This window comes from Rhodnius prolixus, unplaced genomic scaffold (assembly GCF_049639745.1).
Source record: "Rhodnius prolixus isolate KJV_2025 unplaced genomic scaffold, Rpr scaffold_3, whole genome shotgun sequence".
NCBI lineage: Eukaryota > Metazoa > Arthropoda > Insecta > Hemiptera > Reduviidae > Rhodnius > Rhodnius prolixus.
This window is the reverse complement of record NW_027411603.1, coordinates 10,023,554-10,044,513: the sequence shown is the minus strand read 5'-3', so window position 1 is coordinate 10,044,513 and position 20,960 is coordinate 10,023,554. Positions and strand designations below refer to the sequence as shown.

General features: G+C 31.2%; 1 protein-coding gene and 1 long non-coding RNA gene across 12 annotated transcripts in view; both read left to right on the top strand.

Moving 5' to 3' along the window:
- The first annotated feature begins 3,541 nt into the window (after positions 1-3,541).
- On the top strand, positions 3,542-16,797 carry LOC141452399 (uncharacterized). Of its 6 annotated transcripts, XR_012457371.1 has the most exons (7): positions 3,943-4,385; positions 4,491-4,657; positions 8,434-8,633; positions 9,815-10,127; positions 11,091-11,279; positions 11,570-11,768; positions 14,006-16,790. It is a non-coding gene; the product is annotated as an uncharacterized lncRNA (long non-coding RNA). The 6 variants fall into 6 exon arrangements; XR_012457369.1 differs by having other exon boundaries at positions 3,542-4,385; positions 9,818-11,279; positions 14,006-16,797; XR_012457368.1 differs by having other exon boundaries at positions 3,542-4,385; positions 9,815-11,279; positions 14,006-16,797.
- A 1,761-nt stretch (positions 16,798-18,558) lies between these two features.
- The window catches only part of rhea (Talin_middle and talin-RS domain-containing protein rhea), a 99,038-nt gene continuing 96,636 nt past the window's right edge, over positions 18,559-20,960 (top strand). For 3 of the 6 annotated variants that reach the window (XM_074124487.1, XM_074124485.1, XM_074124484.1), the window contains exon 1: positions 19,772-20,514. The gene's annotated coding sequence lies outside the window, so the exon portion shown is untranslated. Of the gene's footprint in view, positions 18,887-19,771; positions 20,515-20,960 lie in introns of those variants that run through there. The other 3 variants (XM_074124483.1, XM_074124481.1, XM_074124486.1) reach the window with 2 other exon arrangements.

Genomic DNA, 20,960 nt, shown 5'->3' with positions numbered 1-20,960 from the left:
TCTGAAGAAGTAGCCAGACCAATTTCTTCAGCAGGTGTAATAGAACCTTTGCGTAACAAGCTTTTTTCTTCATCTTTCCTCTCGTTAAGGTCTTTCAAGTTTATAATGTGAAAAAAATGAAGTGTGAAACGAAATTGAAAAAATGAAATGAAATTATTGAAATTTGAAAAGGCGATGGATTTAGGTTGTAGAAACTATTGTGATGAGAAGCCCCAAGCACATTATGAGCTAGAACATTTGTCTAATATGAAAACGATACAAGATAAAACCAACAACTAGAAAAAATATTTTTAAATAATACGAATACATATCAATACCAACTCTTAAATATTTTAAAAGAATAGCAAGCTCAGCAGTAAACCTAATATTCACTTCTAATTTTTTTTTTTTTTTTTAATACGAAAGTCGCAACAAGTAGAGCATTTAAAGTTTTCTTTAAGTATACTAAAATCTGACCATGAGAAAGCAACCGGTTTCTACAGAACTCGTTTTATTTATTTCTGAAACAAATCATCGGCGTTCCATGCAATCAGACAGGATGAAGAGGCCGAATTCTACTCCGCAGACATTGTCAAAATACCTCACTAAATGAAGCATCATATAAACATGTTGTCAAAGCATAAAATGGTCTGTAAAAATGGACTAAAGTCAAAATAAGTTTCCATGGGCTCAGATTAGTTCTGGTCAAACTAGCGGCCAGTTAGTGGCGAGACTTTGAGCAGTTGAACTAGTAATTTACACCTTAGAGCATTAGCTTATATCTCCCCACCACAAAAGCTACAGAAGGCAAGGTTATCTTCCGGAAAGGCATCAGGTTTTTGCCACTGGGTCAGTCAAAGATCTTCGAGGTCTGAAGCGATAAGCTCAATACCTACTATCATCGGGCTAAACGTAGGAGGATGAAGAAGACTTCAGACTACAAACTTCATGACACCGTTAGTCACGGAAATGAAAAACCAAACTTGTACAAGGGAGAGAATAGCTACTTTCCGCCAAAGATTTGTGAAATTTTGAGCAGAAATGTTTATACAAACTATAATTTACATGGCCTTATTTTTTATTCGAAATACGTTCGCAGTAATACATTTATTGTATCTATTACTACAGATCCGTCTAGCTCTCCCCTTTCATTTATTATAATACATTTATTGAGCTGGTGCTAACTTTTGGCATGGTGCCCGACCTAGATACGTTTACTGATGGTAAAATATATACTGCAGTATATATGGTCTTGAGATTTTACAAACGCGTAAATGGAGGTTATTCTCTGGTTTTGGCGCATTAATCAGTGTACAGAAGAGGTCACCATCTTGTTTTGTACACGAATCTTCTGCCGCATCAGCGGGGGAAGCCTCATTCGAAGTATGGGTATCCTATCCTGAAGATTCACAGGCACTGGACGCATAAATTATGCTTAATTGTCTGCAGATAATTGATCGATCTGGTTAACGATCCAACTACTTTAATTTAGCCATCTCGTTGGTGAACCAGATCTCGAGACTACATTAACTCAAATTCGGAAATAAAATTGGATGGCACCAATGTCGACTTATAATCAACTTTATGTAAAATGAATCACGAATTCATGCAACGGCTCTAAAACTTCAAAAACAAATTATATCTACAAAATTTTACTATTCCAGCGGTATATTTATTCCTCAAGTTTGATATTTCCATATATATCTTTTTCTTCTGAGTTCTTTCATCCTTTTCACCTTATTTTCTTTTAAACTTTAAAACTTATTAACTACTTTATTATTTCTAAGTAAAGATTTGAAATACAAGTATATTCTAAAATATTCTTTAACTTTCCTAGGAGGGAAAGAGAGTACAACAATATCAGTTTTCCACGGCAATATGTAATGTTGCCAACAGCCATGCGCGTGCTAGAGCGCCCAGAGACATCAATAGGAGTACGATTAGTGGATTTCAGTTACATTGGCTAATATAGAATCAATATATTTATATGCTGTCTCAGTTCTATTTTCACGAATCTTGAAGGTACTATTGATATTTTAAATGAATGTTTTGTAAATGAATGTAAAAGAAAAATGAATAATACTGCTAAAAGGTTGCGCTAATACGACTAATGAAAGAAAGAATCCAGAGATCTTTTCAAGTTACTTTTGAGATTAATTTTCTATATAGGCAACATATTTTATGTAAAATCTTGGGTGCAATCAGAAGATGTGACTAAAGGTTTTGGAAAAGGTGCAAACCAGAAGTGTCATTTTATTAACTACGTTATTGAGTTCTTTGAGATTTTCTCGGAAAATGGAAATTTTTTAGATTTTTTAAAAAGCTTGGTTAGAAGTATATTTTATTATGTCTTAAGATTACTTTCCCGGAAAGTCCTATTAAGGCAGTGCTGGGCGAGAGATGGTGATGAGGTTTCCTCTGAAGTTACATTTAACTATAACAAGCGACCTTGGTACCATATAATGCTGGTAGAATTAAATGCGAGTAAAATTCCAAATTTGAAGACATGTGGAGCAGGAACCTCATTATTGAATATAATTGTCTCTTTTCTTTCTTGAAATTTAAGTGTCAGAAATATTATGTTATCTAAATTACAATATAAAGTCGTGTGAGTTACGCGCTAGATTCTTTATTTAAATCTCAACTCTTGCTAATCTTTCAAAGATAAGACATTTTTAGAAATTACTACAAAAAAAAATACACCCAGTGCTTTTAGTGTCGAAAAAGAATAATTTTTTGAAGTAAATAAATTGGAAAAAGATACATATGAAGTACACAATTAATAATTAATGAAAATTATAGACATTACCTGTTAATTATAAAGAACACTTAAGAACTTTTCAATCTATAAGGTCTTACCTTTTGTAAATATTAACTGTTTCCATCTGCACTTTAGCAGCAATAAAATGGAAGTCACTTATACAGTTTAGCTGAAAAGAATTAATAAAAAAAATCACTTTACAGAATGAAATGAATTACATGAATTATGATTTCATAAAGCAGAAAACATCTCTAGAGAACACAACTACACTACAAGAATGTCATAAACTATGAGGCATATAAAAAAAACAGATTAAAATATTAAGATATACATATAAGCTTGGAACAGCTGTAATTAAGGTTATATAAGAAGCAGGGAATAGCATGGCATCCGGTGTAGAGCTTACTGAGCACCTGATTGGAGTAACGAGCCCTTCAAGATATGCCTACGAGAATCATTTGTTAAATCTATAACATTGTACGGGAAAAGCAAAATTACTAATTGTGTCTGCTGTGAAAATGAAAATGTTTCATTAAAAATGAGACTCTAATGAATTTGTGATCTTTTCTTTAAAACTGAGAATCTTCACTTCGCTAATTTCATAGTATTTATGAGCTTTTTGTATCTATTAGAAATTTAATTTCAATACGTACTAATTAAAATATAACGTTCAGGTTCATTTGTGTTACACTTACCTCTAATGTATCATTTCGAATTATAAAAGATTGAATATATGTACACAATTACTATTTAAGTAACATAACTATTATTAATCTAATTAGATTAAAACATACATACTTTAGAACATATATAATGAAGGGAATTCACTTAATGATAGTTTCACTTTAAATTTGATTGATTAATTAATTTTTTCATTTTACTTAATAGCTTTATTAACTTTGCCTAGAAAAAATTATTACTATTTTAGACAAGTTAATGTCTTTCCTATACATTAATATGAATTTACTTTTAATTAAAATCAAGGTAATCTCCCTTCAAGATGATTATTACTTCTGTACTCAAAAATTAATGGAATAAAAAGTAGAGGATAGTTTATATGTATGTTCAGTAGAACAGAAAACAAGCAGACTGAAATCTACATACAGATAAAAAGTACTGTTATATCCTATAAAAATAATAAAATAGAGATAATAAACAATGATTGAAATATTAATTTTAAATAATACCGGATATACTAAAATAAATATGAATATACTCACTATATTATTCAAAAGCATCTACTCAAATGTTCATATAACCATCACTGAAGGCTCTTATTTAAAACCTCTCCCAACAAGTTGCCTTTCCGTAATGATTCTTCTATTTCCGTAAACATTTGGCTCTATATTTTACTTATTTATTCGCTAACCTCTCAAACCTACGTCTCTCGGCAGCGTTGGGTTCTAACCTCAGTGAATTCTAGGAAAAGACGGATTTTTCTTGGAAAACACTTGTTCTGTAAACAATCGGGCTGCCGTAACAGGCAATCGGTTATCAACGGTTTCTGTCGGTAATCTTCGGCTCTTTATTCTCTCCTTTTAAATTACATTTCATTTTAATCGAATTTTCGATTTAAGTGTGGAGTTTACTGCCATTATGTGCCATTGTAATTATTAAAAGTAATTTTACGAAAAATGCATTTAATGTAAGTATTGTATGACTACAATTTTAATAATATGAATATACATACATGTATTCAGGTTTTAAGATTTTCTTTTTTTAAGGTTTTAATACTAATATTGTATTCCAGTTGATCTACAACCTTTATTTTAAATATTTTTCTACCAAAATTGGATTAATTCCCCTTTCTGGAAGAGAAGATGGGTAGACTTTGGAATATCTAGCATTTAAAACACCTGAGAATAATGAACGGTGTAGCGTCTAAAAAAAAAGGTGGTTAAATGTGTTGCTAAAACTGTGAGTATGAAAAACATTTTACAACCAAAACTATTTATTTGAATGGATTTTCACTTTTAAATTTTTTTCAAAAGAGACTCCTTTGTTTTTTCTAATCTTCGAATGTTCATTACTTACACGTTGATCTATAAATTTGGGCTTCTCAGTGTCATTCTAGGATAAGGTTTTACGAAATGGATAATAGTATTAAATCATATTTGTGGTTTAAAATTCGTAGTTTGATTGTAATAATCTAAGTCGTAATCTTGAAAGAGTTAAGGGCGCATAAATATCTGAAGTTCTTGCTTCCTGAAGCCTTGTTTATTGAATTTCTAGCTGTAGGCAGCTTCTTTGGTTGCAGACTGCATTGTCCATCTATTCTGAGAGATAATACAAAAGCAATGTTTGTGATTATAACAGGAAGTGAAGACTTCCTCATAATTAAAAGTGTTGGATCCAAAAAGAGAATTCAAAGACCTAATCCTATTATAGTGTTTAAGAAAATTTTAGGGTTCTTCAACATGTTCAGAACTGATTCCAAAGAGTATGAAATATTTTGAGTAAAAATAATAATCAAAGACCTTCAACTCAACTTTTCCTTCCCCATTTTTTAAAGGAAAAATACAACTTCCTCCTACCAATAGACCTCGTGCTTTCATTGCAGCACCACCCACCTTACTATCATGGGGTAGCGGAAGCTTTTTCCTCAGATGCCTAACATTTTGCTACGAACTCCGTATCCAAGGGCGTGGTCGGAAACGTGGGCGGTCCTTACATAAACATTTCACCCCGATGTTTTACTAACTTTTCTCTGTATGAATCACTGCTTTATTTTTTCTAACTATTGTAAGAAATATATATACGTTTATACAAAACGGTTGAAATTATTAGTTAGTTCGTATTAATAATTACCAGTTGTAATCAATAATAACCAAGTGATTAATTTTAAAAATATAACACATGATTCCGATAGATATTAATAATTCTAGAATGACAATGGTATATAGTTTTGGATCTTGCGAGCATTCAAAGAAAGAAAAAAATAAACCTATCATAGAGCTTATTTGAATCTTTTATTATAATAAACAAATGAAAAACAAGAGATTTTTACTTAAAAAATCCAATTATAGGCAGATAATTCGTATGGAAGGTGTAGGCTCGTCTAGCGATGGACTGTGACGAGAATGGTAGCATGGACGTTGCCAGCTTCCTAACTAAGAGGCAACTTAAATTTTAATTGAGCTACTGGAAAGAAACAGACGGAACAAAAATGAAACATTTGTATTGCTATGAAAATAATTAATAATTATTAAAAATGTCCCTAATTCATGGCAAATTTTTAACAAAGCTTTAGTTGCTTTTCCAGGAGATGATTTTATGTGTTTACTCCTAGTAGTCAGTCTAGGTAACCCAAGAGTCACTATCTTTTGAAGTCAAAGGGCTGCAATTGGTACATAATTTTTGATGAAGTGCCGCACTTCACTGCATTCCAATGGCTCTAGGAAAGCTTCCTTACTTATCAGTTCATTTATTACTGTAGTAAAATTACCAGTGATCAAATCATTTACATAGTTCCTACATATTAATGGCAGATTTAGGTTTTTTCATAATAATAACATAATATTGCCAAAAAATAATGTCCGTAAAACACCAGAGTAAAAATTTCAGGTGGTCATTTTGGCGAGAAACCCTCATTCAATGTTTGGACTTTCTTTCAACGTTCTTCCTGCAATTTTAATTCACAAATATTTAAAAAAAACTAAGTGTTTTATCACTTAAAAGTAGTAGGTAGAAATTTCTTGCTAACATTTACAAAAGGCTCATCTAGAAAGCTCTTCCCTTTTTGAACTCTCCTCTCTCATCAAACTGACGCTTCGATCTCAAATTAAAGTGTAGTTTAAAAAAAATAATAGCATTAATAATTGGAGCTGTTTACGAGAATACATAAGCAAACAAGAGAAAAATCATAACATAAAGGAACGAAGAGTTCTTTGAGTTGCTTTGACTTATGTGGGTGCAAAACCAAAAAAACAATACATTTCAGATAGTTCACATTTAGGCACAGGCGCCCTTATTATGGGGACTTTATAATAAATTTTTTCTAAAATATGATGAATAAAAGTAATATATTTCTGAAGTTTTTTAGGTTTTTGAGAGATTTTCGAAATTGACTGGAACGATTTTAATTTTAACTTTTACTCAATAATGTAAACTTGAAACTTTTATTTGACATATTTTTCCAGGAACACTGGATTAGGGTCGTTTATGTGAAAGGTGTAGTGATGTTGACCAAAACCTTTTCATTAGGTCTCCTACATAATTTTTTTAATTGCAAATTTGAATTCCGTTTATTAGTTAAGTAAGCTGTCAATACTGGACCGACGCATTGATAAATTTCTAATAATAACTTCTTCGTATTTAGGGGACCTTGTAACAGTAAATCTGGTGAATATCTATTTAAAAAAACTGCATAATTGCAATACTCATTTCATAATTACGTACTTGAATTCGTATTATACTCGTCCTTTTAAGCGTGGATTTCCTTGATTGAATGCTTTCAAGTGTAAGGGAATTAAGAAAGAAGTGGGGAGAAGTACTGCAAAGGGCTACAGAGCTCCTAACTGTCACTGTGCTCCTGGTAACGGCGCCCTTATTAAGGTCCTACAAGCCCACATCAATAGTACTCTCAACCTTGTATAGGTGGTAAGAAGTAGGTCAGCCAGTCTGAGTGGCACACCCAACCAACAATACCCTTTATCCAAACATTTCCTTCAAGCTTTTACCTGACTATCCACATTTTTACAGTTGGTCTTTTTTTACTACTCATTCGTTTGGTTTGAGTTGCCTACAAATAATTAATGTGCAGCCTGAACTCGTTATGCCAAAATAAATGAACCCAGAGGGTGGAACAGTAAATACATAGAGTACCATATTTGAATAAAATCATACATGTCAAATTCAATTTAGCAAAAAAAAATCTTTAGCAGTTATTGGCGAGAATATCGTAAAAAGCCTTGAAACCATAATTTTAAAACCCCTTTTTCGCTGGAAACTGATTTCTACTTACTGATATTTCAGTAAATAGTCGCCATATAAACTTTTGCATAATCGCAATACTTTGCTATCCTGTAATGAAGTATTCAATACTAGAATAAGTAAGGAATAAAACAGACCAATAATATTTTAAAATAAAAAATGGCTTCAACTAATGTCTTAAAAAACAAGCGTTGAAAACATTGTACTCATAAAGGCCTATAACTTTTATTTGAAATATTTTTCAAGGAAATTCGTCTGAGAAAAAAGAATTTTCCATTGAAGCGCTGTTTTGGTGAAAACTATTCATCTGAACAGTATTAATAATTAATGAATTATTGCCCAACCTGGTATTTCTTTATGATTTTTATTCAACTTGGACTGCTACATGTTTATTTAATAAATAACGGTATGTTTTTATTATCCTTGAGGAAAAATTCGTTCATGGAGGATTCTGGGGGGCTCAATTAACTTTAAGATTGAAACTCGGGTGTTTCACTGTAGGACAGTAGGATAAACTAGACACATCCAACCACTTAAGTTGGATTTTATCAGTCAAGTATTAACTGAACTTTAGTAAAATTTAATGTTATTACAAAATTTTTCAATTAAAAGAGCAATGTTGTGATGTTCACACCAGACTTGTTTCACTCACATAAGAGTACATTTTCTATTTCCGATGGAATCATCATTGAATGAATCAATAGATTCATCAATCGATATCTTGAATGCAAGAAACCATCAATTGTTATATTTTGTTTCAGAAGAAAAGACGGGAAGTACTTTAGATAAAAACCAAAAGGAATATGTACTACAAAATCTCTGCAAAGCCTGTCGTCCCAACCCTAATATGGCTGGCATAAATAAAAGTGATGTTATCCAGTGATTGAAGAATTGGTAGGGTTCGGTACGGCACTTAACTTCACTGCGGAGATAAAGCGTGTCAGAGAAAGGAGCGGAGGCCGTGAGTGGATTTATTGTTGAAGAGTATAATATTTGTTTGTTGGTTAGGGTTGTCAGTCCAGTTTGCAGAGCACAACTAATACTCACAGACTGGTAGCTTACAGAACAGGGTATCCATAGCACATAAATATCTCACAACTATTATGATATTGTCCCTACTGGAAGCAGTGCAAAACCATTACAAGATTACTTTATATTTCTAATATCTGTGCCCTGATACACAAGTTACTACTGTTTCTTCAAGATAAAAATCTTCCCTTACTAATCAGTCATTCTTTGTCGCGATCTAGGAGTTCCTATTACAGGAAATAACACTTCATATTAACTCCCCAGGCGTGCTTTGCTGGAATAATTCTTATGTTCCTATAATTTATAAATACAGTTTCTATCCTAGACTTTTTCGAGTAAAGTTTTTTCCGAATGTAAATGTTTTAAGTTCCCCTAAGAAACGAAAACTGATGTGGCAAAACTTATTGATAGAGATAGTACAAGATCTCACGCTCATATCCATCCAATTGCTGTACACTCCGATAATGTTTCTAAAAAATAACTAGTTATAAAAATGACACGAGGGAAGAGCGAACATGCTAAATTTTAGGACAGAAACAGAGCGTTAACGAAATTGTTAGACATCCTGTTCACTCGCATTCCGTACTCAAACAATTAATACACCTCACTCAAACTCACCAGACTAAATTATAGTTTAAGAACCTCTCAGATCTGGGTACTCCTAGAGGCCAGCTACATTCTCTAACCCTACCCGAGCTACCACTGTTAAATAATAAATTACTAATAAACCAAAACACGCTTTCCGCTTGTTGAAATTTAGAATTTATTGAGCTATGGTGGATTCCCCTCCCCACTCACTAACTCACTATACTTTAAACAATTTTTTTCCCCCAATTCAGTGACCATCGAAACATGCATCTCTTTGAAACTCAATATATAAAAATTTATATCCACCTTCCACCTTCTTAGAAAAAGTAAGCAAAGAAAAAAATCAGAAAATGGAATGTAAGCAAAGAAGAAAGTTGTCAGTAAAAATTTAAAAATTGTTAAGAAGAAATTCATGTGATCTGACATATTAACATTTTTATTTCTTAATCAGGGAACATCTCGAAACATTTATGATAAAAAGGCAATCTGAACAATTTTAGTAAACAAGCTGTGCTTTCTTTTTAGCAGCCAGTGGAAGTGAATCGTAAATACAGAAATTCAACAAAGTCTAAATACGTAGAAGAAATGATGAATCATAAAAGAAAGGGTACTTAATTCTAGAAGATACTTCGTGGATAGTAATTAATCACACACTGACATTGAGGTAATTATGTAGAATGAGGGAAGGGCTTTAAAGGATGAAGAAGAAGAAAAGGGTGGAATAAAGTAGTCGCAGAGTCTCTCCTGAAGGAAAAGATCATTCAATAATGATCTAACAACTCCAATTAAAGCACTCTCTCTCTCTTCCTCAACACACACACTGGACAAACTAATGGTGGTAAGTTCAGGGGAATGATTGAGGGTGGAGGTGAGTTAGGATTGTAGTAAGCAGGATTAGTGGGACGAAGTGGGTAAGAGAGAACAGGATATATAGATGACTAGGAAGGGAAGTTGTTGACGTGGAGGCTGGTGGAAAACATAGTACACTCTGCAGTTACAAATAGGATGGGTAGATTTTCCTCAATGCGTACAGTTGGATAAAGTGAAGAAGGAAAAACAGATAGGAATATAACGACTGTCGCTCGTTATTCTCTCCCGCTCCGGCCTTGTTTGCCGTCCCGGATCGAGGATTGTGGCGCCGAAAGGAACGCTGCAGCCAGACTGGACGGCGACCTCAGTTAGGCGCCTTAGCGGCGCGTTACGCAGCATCCAACCCCTCTAAACTAAGCTTTATATCAATACTTTTCTCTTTTTGGGAAGGGGTTATATATGTAAGAGCTTCTGAATTTCCAAACTAAACATTGTTTGAAAATAATTCATAAGGGATCGAGTGTCATTATTTATTACATACACAGCCAAAATATCAATAACATGAGAAAATGGATTGATTAAAAAAAAAAACAACCAGAGGATTGCTCATCGAACACAGCGTCAATCTTTGTCCGCTCGGGTACTATTCAAGGACAAATTATATTATCAGCGAAAGTAAACAAAGTTCTGCGTAGTTTGCGTTATTCTAACTCTTAATATTACGCTTTTTCTCATCCCATGGCTGTCTAAACTTTTTTTCATGTAGAATTTTGACCAAGAAGACAACTTTCGAAGTATGCTGTGTAAGAGAAAGGATTTTTTATCCAAATAGATCTTTGCGTATGGCCAGCTAAAGTCTGGAGAGTTCGTCACATTACTTTTTCTTACCATAATTTTCTTTCCTTACTATTTATTTACTTATTTCTTTAATGTAGGTATTGACTTCAATATCATGCGTGTTCTATTTAATAATCAAAGAATACTGTTGAAGGAAGCCCTAGAACCCTACTACAACCAATATTCTCTGAGAAAAATTTCAAACCAAAGAGATAGGCTTGATGAATGTTATCTTCTGTCTTAAATAAAACGCTTTGGCGATTGACCAGAAAGTTTCAGAAAACTCAAAAAAAACAATCAACACAGCCGCAAACCCTGGATATCCTATCGAATGAGATTTTTGGTTAGATATTTCACACTCATGAATATTATAGTTAAACAGATCAAACACTATAAGAGACTTAACTTCTCTAAGAACCCTGCCTAAATATAAATACACATTTTTAAAGCTAATACAGAATTCAATAAAATTAATAATAAAACTTCATGGAAAATAATTGCAAATTAAAACAACAATAACAGGCGCTAATGACCATAGTTTTTTTTATTATTTTAGCTTAGTGTTTCATTCAAACTCCCATATTATATCGCTAAGTCTTAGTTTATCAAATAAATGCTGCTTTACTTGTGTAGGATAGTCTGAGGACATAACTTTATAAAGCAAAAACCGGCCAGCAGAAATATCCAGCCTCACAGCCTCCAGACGATGGCTAACAGCTATAAAAGAAACGGTAGTTACTGAAGAAGAGTGTACCGAGAAGAAATTTTATCCAGGATTGGAGAGACGGGATTTGCTCCTACGAGCCGATCCAGTAAGAGCCTTATGTAAGATGTAAGAGGTGATCAAAAAGTTCTTTTATTTAGAGACTGAAAGTCTATTAGTTTAGAAAGTCTATCCCTGAAGTTGTGCATAGATCATTCCACCTAAGAAATAAAAAGATTCTTTCAGTTTATTTTCATTAAAATGTTTATTTATTTATTTTTTTTTTAACAAACTTGTTTATGTCCATTTGTTGGAGGCAAAGAAACTGCACTAAACGTACAAAAATATAGAACACGTCATAGAATTTTGGTACCTAAAACCTCTCTTATCGGCCAAAATTCAGCGGCACAAGGCTTCTCTGTAATTTCTAAACATTCATAAAACATTTCACGCACTGTTTGCATGACTATTGTGCTCTTAACAGAAATTAAATTATAATAGTCCATTTAATTTTTCGGAACAACCCTCACGGTATAGCCACTGTATTATAGCTTACTACATTCCCTCCCATCATTTTAGTAAATATATTTTAGGGCGTTTAATAATCACATTAAGGACGTTAGGGATTATTTACAGGATTTATATTTCGTTCATTTTATCAAATCATTTTCAAAATATTTATAACTTCCATTTAGTGATAAAAATCCAATTGAACAATTTAAAAAAATAATAATCATCAGTAAATTGTTTTGTAAAAAAGAAAATTAACAATAGCTGGGTAAAAAAAAATTGCGCATTTTTAAAAAGCTGAAAATCTTCGCTAGATAGTACAAAAAAAAAAAAATCCAAACTGCAAAATTGCAAAATATTTCATGTAAGTTTTTTTAAAGTCGTTTTAAATTTGTTTTAAGTCGATCAATCGTACCTAAAAGACCTCTTGAGGGTCTACAGTGTTATGTAAGGTCTGTGTTTTAAACTAGCTACAACTTAAAAAAAAACGTTTTGTAAAATGGGTAAAGGCTCCATAAAATATTTTATTTTGTATTTTGTATGTACTCTGTCATTTAAGTATTTCAACAGCATTTTGCTGGCAAAGGTTCTTTATTTAAAAATATTTCATTCTGTGTCCTGTCATAGACTAGACAGATTTCCAAGGAATGGTGATTTAAGAGCCAAGACTTTTATCAGTTTTAAATTATTTGTAATTTAAGTTACAAGTTATCATCACTTCTATTTGTAAATTAAAATTTGTACACTCAAGCGGCTTACTGGCTATTAAATTTGGAACTTTGTCATCACATCTAATTCTTAAGTTAAACTGGTGACAATTTGGAGGACAAATTGAGCCCCCCCATCTGTCCATAACTACCCTTAAATTAGTTTTCCGATAAAAAAGGTTGTAAAGGAAAAAATGTTTACTAAAGAATTTATATCTCACAAATGTACATTTTTAACCTGCTACAGATTGATGTAGCAAATGATTTAAATTTTTATTGTGATGTTATCATGTTAATGTACAGCACTTTGGTTAAGTATATGTGAATATTTTGTACGGTTCGCCGAACGGTGAATCATTTATCTAGATGAATCATCTACGGAGACCCTTTACCCGCTGACATCCAGAGGTCTTAATCCCAGATGTTCAACGATAGAGGCAGAATGTAGTGAGGGAGACGTTTATACTAAATTCATATATATGGCCTTATGTGACACCCCTTATGTGATAAAATAAATGTCAACACTCAATTCGATTGGGTTGTTCTGCAAGATTTGTTTCAAACCATTGCAACACTGTTAACTTCTATTGAAATTGTACCACCACAATGACGGAGGCGTTCGATCTAAACGGTTTTGCTAGGCGAGTATTATTTCCAGTTGAAAATCATACTAATTGGATAAAATTAATTAGATTAATTAACTGACAATAACTGATTAATTAGCCAAGAAAAGCATTAAATAGAATAATTCCAATTTCCTTCTCTGACTACTTCACAAACATTTACCTGATTTTCTCGCTTACTATTGAATCCGCTGCACTTACACACACGACTTGTTCATATTTCAGTCCTCAATGGTTCTAAATTAAAGATTTCTTCAGACTTTTAATTATTTAGCAATTATTTACAACTTCACTTTGATAATCAATCAGTAGAATGTAGATCCTAAATCTTGTATGTTATTAAGGGCAATTCATTGCTAAATTCCGGGTTTAAAAAAATAAATACTGAACTGAAATTACCATTGTATAATGTACATTTTTCACTTTTTTGAGATTTCCTGTAAACTTCTTATTTAAATTTTCTAAATCGTAGATCTACTCGTATAAGTTTTATTAAATTATTTTTCTTATAAAATTTTTTTTGCAGGGCAGTTCTGGGGAGCGATGGAGATATATTTTCATCTGAAGTACTCAAGAGCGAGAAGTAAATGCGTTGGAATATGATATTAAAGAACTTGTGAATTTTATTCAGTTAGAACTCTGAGAATTGTAGCAAGAGAGTGTCATGCAAGTATTCACGCTATTTTCTTTTCTTTTTTTAACAATAATGCAACTAGGGAGCTTTATACTATTGCATCTACAATTACTAGTCATAGCGAATTAGCTGTACAGTACAGCAATTAAGAAGCTGCTGTTCGGCGAGTGGGGACAGCCGTCTAACTTCATGCTCAGAAGCCCATAGAAGAGTAATAAAATAAGAGCTGGTGATGGGGAAGAAGTTTTGAATTAGATCCATTGCCTTGCTACGCGACTGTCTGTGTGCTTGACAAAAGAGGAAGGGAAATGCAGTCCAACATGATAGTGCGACATCGCTGCAAACAACCAAGATCAGTAGAGTGTAAACAGGAAACAAGAGGGTGCAGCAGCAACCGGAGGTCTTGGTTTGGGGTAAAGATGCGTCAAGATGTGGGATATGGTTGTTACTTTAACCGGATATGACGCAGCATTTTAGAAAGTTGAGGGATTTTGGACAATCAATCAGCTAAGAAGATGACACTAAAGGGATAATTTTGTATTATACTATCCAAAATAACTATTTTTCATAAAAAAAAGTTTACTATTTTTTCAAGTGGTATAAGGCGTTTCTTTTCCAACTAGAGTTCTTTAAACATAAGTATATTTCATAAACTATCAAGAAATATTATGACAAACCATTCAATAAAAAATAAATGAACAAAGAATTGGTACTTTAAAATTTTATTTTCGTCACTTTGTTCCTCTCATTTATGATTTTTTTTTAGCTATTAGAATTTATGTTAAATACTTTCTAGGGGCATGGATGATCATAAGTAGATTTCTCAATTTTGTACTGCCAATTCCATAGCACAAAGGAAGATTTTCAAACAATAATATATTTGGCTAATATTTTGAGACATTCAGTAGTGAGATTAAAAGAGGTTCTAATGAAGAGCTATAGCAATACTTTGACAATGTATATCGCAAAATATTTGGATTGAAATTTGGAAAGACAACTCCTAAGTCCCTTTTGCATTCTATTTTTGTGACAGCTCCAAACAAATAATGTTATTTACATTTAGTGTCTCTTTAAATTTTAACGTTGTTACATTAGAAAGAAAGTTGGCGAAAACAATTTTCTCCAATTTTACTAACCGCATAAACATCTTTTAAAAGGAGGCCCTGGCGGTTGCTGCAATCCCGAACCGAAACTGAAGTTGGTGGTACTCTGAGCTTTTTATTGTTATATTATATGCTAATTTTAACAATTTTTCTTGTTTCATGTCATGATTTTTACAAAGGTAGAAATCAAGATAGAACATAAATTATCTAATTAGAGAATAATATTATTGTATGAACACATATTAATATTCTGGTATTTATAAATATTGTGTTCACTTAAATGATTTAAATGAAATTATCAATGAATAAAATAAACTAAAGGAACTTCTCAAAAAGATAAAAATATGAAAGTAATATTAATCTGGAGGAACATAAATTATTAAAGAAAGTTATTTATTTATATAAACAAATTTTAAATCCGTTTACGAAGTTATGCAATATATTTCTTTGGAAGGGCTTCTTACAATAGTTAAAATAAAACAAATTATTAAAATTAAAAATATGACACAGAATTCTTGTTTTTAATAGCCAAAAAAAAAGAGATAAGAGACAAATTTTCCATTCTTTCGTAAAAGAAAGATGTAGAGCTAAACGCAGCACAAGCGTGGAATATCAAAGCGTAGCAAGGGAAACTTACTTGCGTTGGAGTTCGATTTGTGAAGAAGAAGCTCAGCCTCTAAGCTACAAATTTCCCCATTGATTTGATTCGGGAACGAGTTGGCGAAAGGAAAAATATAATTTATGGCATTAAAGCTCGCCGACTTCGATAGTATGGATATATAAGTGGCCTATGAATACTTCAGCCTTAAGTAAGAGGAAAAAGGGGAATACATAGAAAACAATGGAAGGAGGAAGTGGAAGAGAGCTTTTGCAAGAGGAATAGAGAAAATGCTGGAAAATTGCATCAGAGTACGCCAAGAAGTACAGTCGCTTTTATAAATAATAACAATAAAAAGCAATATTATAGAAAAATCCATTACAAAGTTTGTTTGGACTGCAGATAAACATAAAACTAACATAAAATAATTATTGATAGCAGCCAACATAAAAATGTGACACAGATAAAAACTATTAAAAAGACTAGTTATAAATAGTAAAATATTTGCGTTTAACACTTAAAGAGGGGAAAAATACATTTTCTGTCAGAGAGTTCTCATCATTCTAGGTTGTTTGAGTATTTAAGATACTCGGAATTTTGTAATTGTGATGAAATGAGAAAGTACACGGAAATCAAAACGAGAGATCCAGATAGTTCAGTAAGTTATAAAGGATTTTGAATAAGAAAATTATAATCAGATTGTTCATGTCGAGAACTTTGATAATTGGAGTTCGTCTTAATTTCTCAGTTCTGAAATAACGGTCTTATTTATAGTGCTCAAAGCTTGAACTTATTTTGAACTCTTTCAAGTGCAAGTGCCGAAAAGAACCACATTGTGTTTATTTTATATAATTTTTAAATGTTTAATTATATTTCTTTATTGTGTGTAATATGAATAAATATATTTGGTGCAAATTGTAGTTAATTTTTTATCCTACAAATTAACACAATTTATTCAATTAATAATTTAACAATGAATTCTTTAATAGACAATAACAATAATGAATGCTATTCTGAAAGCATGTTTTTTATCAATTATCAATCATCGATAACAAAAATAAATAAATGATACAGATTTTAAACTAGATAAATTACAAATAATATAATTCGTTTTTCAACTTTACTGGGTAAGTAGAACACTAGATAGGCTGAACCCAAACCAAAACTTATCTCTAGCAATGCTATTTAAATTTTAAATTTGAATAAGCAATTGAAATTCTATTAATATAAATGAAAACTAGTATACTTTTCTGATAAATTAGATGTAATATTAATATGACCAAATGTTCTCAAAATAAAGTGTCTTTATTGTTTTGTTTAGGCATTTAAAAGAGAACAAATAAAAGTATAAATTTATTGGCACTTTTAAAATACCTGCCATTTAAAGACATTTTGTGAGCTATCCTAATTTAATTTTTAACTTACTTTTGTAAAAAGTAAATTATTGTCTAACAAACAATGCTCAAATTTGAGTAGAACTTATTTCACAGTTACTGTAATTGTTACACATTATAGTTACAAATTTGTCCTTATATATTGAAATAAAATTAATTTTTGCAATAATGTCATTACTTAAAATAAAAATAAATAATGAATTCGGAGTGGAATCAGAAAAGAAAACAAAATTTTACTTAGTTATTTAGAAATTTGTTTCCTCTAATTCCCGCTAGGAGGCGTTAGCATATCCATCACTGTCAATAGTTGTTGTAAAATGATATTGTTTTTTACTTTGTTGCTGTTAAATGAATGTACAATTGTAGCATTTTAGTTTAAAAATTGCAAAATATCTAGGAGATAAAAGGATTGTCGATTAAAAACAAATCTAAGGTAAATACTAGCTGACAGTATTTTTTTTTGGAATTAAAATTTCTTAAATGTAGATCTATCGTTAGGAATGATTTCCTAACAAAGCATCTATATCAATTAAGCTTTATTATTAGCTAAATTGGAAATCATTTTCTAAGAATTTCTAAAGCATAAACTGAATATATATTTCGTGGACAGATTTCTATTTGATATACATATTTGCTTACATTTAAAAACTTACATGTCTTCCTTTTTGACTATCTTTTTTTGAAATCACAGCCATCTCTTCAGGGAATTTCGATCTCCACTATTTCGTCAAACTAAGAAATTTTTTATCATCATTTAATACTCGTTGATAAGTAAGTGATGTATACTGATCAAAAGTTTGTTTTTCTTGTCACCTGGTCGATCCCTCTTGATCTCTCTTTTCCATTTGCAGAGGATTTTTTTCCATTGGAACTAATTTTAAATGTTGGGCACATTGTAATATGATTAAGAGAAAGTAAAAAATCAAGGATTAAAGACCAAGATTAAAGTTGAATTTCGAATCATCCCGATAATTTAACTAACTTAAAAGGTTTGTGAGTGTAAAGAAGAAATTATCCTTAGTTCTTGCAGCTTTTTTTTTTACAATTAATGTTCAGATGGTCGCTTTTTCATTAGTACGTAACACGAATTGCAAAAAGAAGTTTAAACAAAATTGAAGTAGAGGGGCCTGATACCCATATATGGTATAGTTATCAGCATATGGGTCTTCCCCGAGGCAAAAAATGAGGAATTGAAAGCTTCTTTTCTTGTTTACTGGAAACAATAAACATTATTTTTCTATCAATATATGATATTCTGCTTGGAACTCTTGATTTATATTGATTTGTCCTTTTTTTGATTCATAGTCGTGGGACTTGTGTGAACATCTGTACGTGACGTCACAAAATGGTGTGTTGTGTAGTAGTGGGGGATCCACTAGGGTGTGTTGCTTACGTTATTTTCTGTTAGGTTTAAAGTACTCAGTGTGATTTTATTTTTTTATTTTTTAAATTTTATTTGCTTTAAACAAGTTTATTTTTTTTTATTTTTCGAAGGCAATATGTGGTTTTGGTTTAGCGTTTGTTGAGAAAACTCGTGATCTAAATATAGTACATCTGAACCAAGATAAACATACATTTTATTGACATTTGGTCTTCATTTTTCTACATTTGTTTTCAATGGTTTTTCATTTTTATGGATATTCCAAGAGCGTTTTACTGAATTTACGTACAGTTTAAGGTAATAAAACACATTTGCATGATTATTATTTATTATTAAAAAAGAATATTAATAGAAATTATTGCTCTTTGCTGGGAAGGATCTTTTCTGATAGCTTTGTCAAATGTATTGATTTTTCCCCACTTGATTTTTGCTCTTCTTCATAGTGGCAACTAGGTTTGCAGCATCCAAATAAACATTAAAATAATACTTTTAATTTTAAAATGGTTATCCACTCTAAACTTTTTGATTCTAATTAATTTTTATTGAAGGCAGTTTTAAATTCGAACTCCTGTTGTTAACGTTAATCTCGGTTAATTTTTATTCTTCAAATTAATTAGGTTTTATGTTTCTTTTGATTACTTTATCATTTATTTGTTTCATGTTAAAGTTAAACAATTTTAACTTTGTTAATAGTTTCAGTTCTTTTAAAAGAAACTTGAAACCAGATGCTCGCTTAGATCATTTTCCACTCACAGTTTAATTAGTAATGATGTTTATCTCGTTGCTAAACAGTTCATCATAATTGCTGAAAAACATCTTTACATTTACAATGATTAACGTTATTTATAAAAAACGAAAATTGTAAACATTTTTTGAAACTAGTGTATTTAGTTTGACAATGATTTATCATTAATTGGCTGCAAATTTAAGTAAGTTGCTTGTAAATTTGTTTATTTTAAAAGGTGCGTAAATTCTATAATATTTACTTCAGCATTTTCCTTTTCTTGATGAAATTATTGAAGATGTGTCTTGGGTTAGAAGAGATAAAAAAAAAAAAAAAAAACTGGCTGATATTACAAAGCCAAACTTAGTATATAAGTGTTTTGTTTTTAATTAGATGACCTGTGTATTAAAGCAGATTTATTTTTTTCAAATTATTCGTGAATAAATTATAGCATGGAGGTTAGTTTTCTTGACAAGAGATAGGCTTTTTAGTCACCTCTGTCGAGAGTTAAATTTTGTTATCATTTAATGATTAAGACATTCAATAAAATTGCAAATTTAGCCATGTAAACTGTTTCGTTAAATGGACAATTATTATTATAATCATAATCTTAGAGTAGTGAACAGTGTTTTAGTTTAAATGAAAAAATTGTTTGGTTTTAAGCTTTTGTAGTTTTTTTGTATTAATCAATTGTTTCATTGGATATAACAGCAAACGTCAGGCTTATTGGGAGGGGCGTTTTCATAGTTTAATTTTAGTCACTTATTCATCTCTTACCACCAAATTTTAGATTCTTGGTTAGTTCTTGCCTCTTAATTTGATAGTTGACTTCTCAAGCATAATAGAATTTGATGATACCCTTTGCTTATTTTTAATATTGAGCTGTTATTTTACAGTTTTGGTTTCCTTAATTTTAGTCACTTATTCATCTCTTACACCAAATTTCAGATTCTTTTTTAGTTCTTGCCTCTTAATTTTATAGTTGACTTCTTTAGCATAACAGAATTTGATGATACCTTTAGCTTATTTTTAATATTGAGCTGTTATTTTACAGTTTTATTTTCCTCAAGTTGTGTTGTAATAAGTGATACTAAACGATTAAACTTTCTGTTGTTTAAGTGCGATTATTTTTAATATCAGTGTTCAGTTGATTTTGTTTTTCTATGAGGATATTTTAAAATGCAACATCTTTGCTGTGAAGGTAATTCACAGTTTTCTTATTACACTATTATATATATATTAATCAAAATTTTTTACTCGTGATTTGAAGCAATTCTGTAGTCACTAAAGTAAAAATCGCTTATAATACAGTAAAATCTGAATTAATATTAAAATGATAATTCATAGAGGAGTGTTTTTATCACTGAGAATGCCCAGATTTTTGTTTTCAGTCTTTCAAAAATGAAATTTAGTGATAGAAGTTCTATCTTATCTATTTAACTAACTATAAACGGGTTCACTGATTTACTTTGCCCATCTTGGTTGACTACACAACCTCTGTTCATCCACCCTGGTTAATTCCTCATGCATGTACACCTCCAAATCAATTGTTATAGGTATCCTATTTTGTTTTCTTCATATTCATCATATATAGTACTTGGTTCTTCCTACGTTTTTTTTTCTCCTAATTATTAAACAGTCGCAACC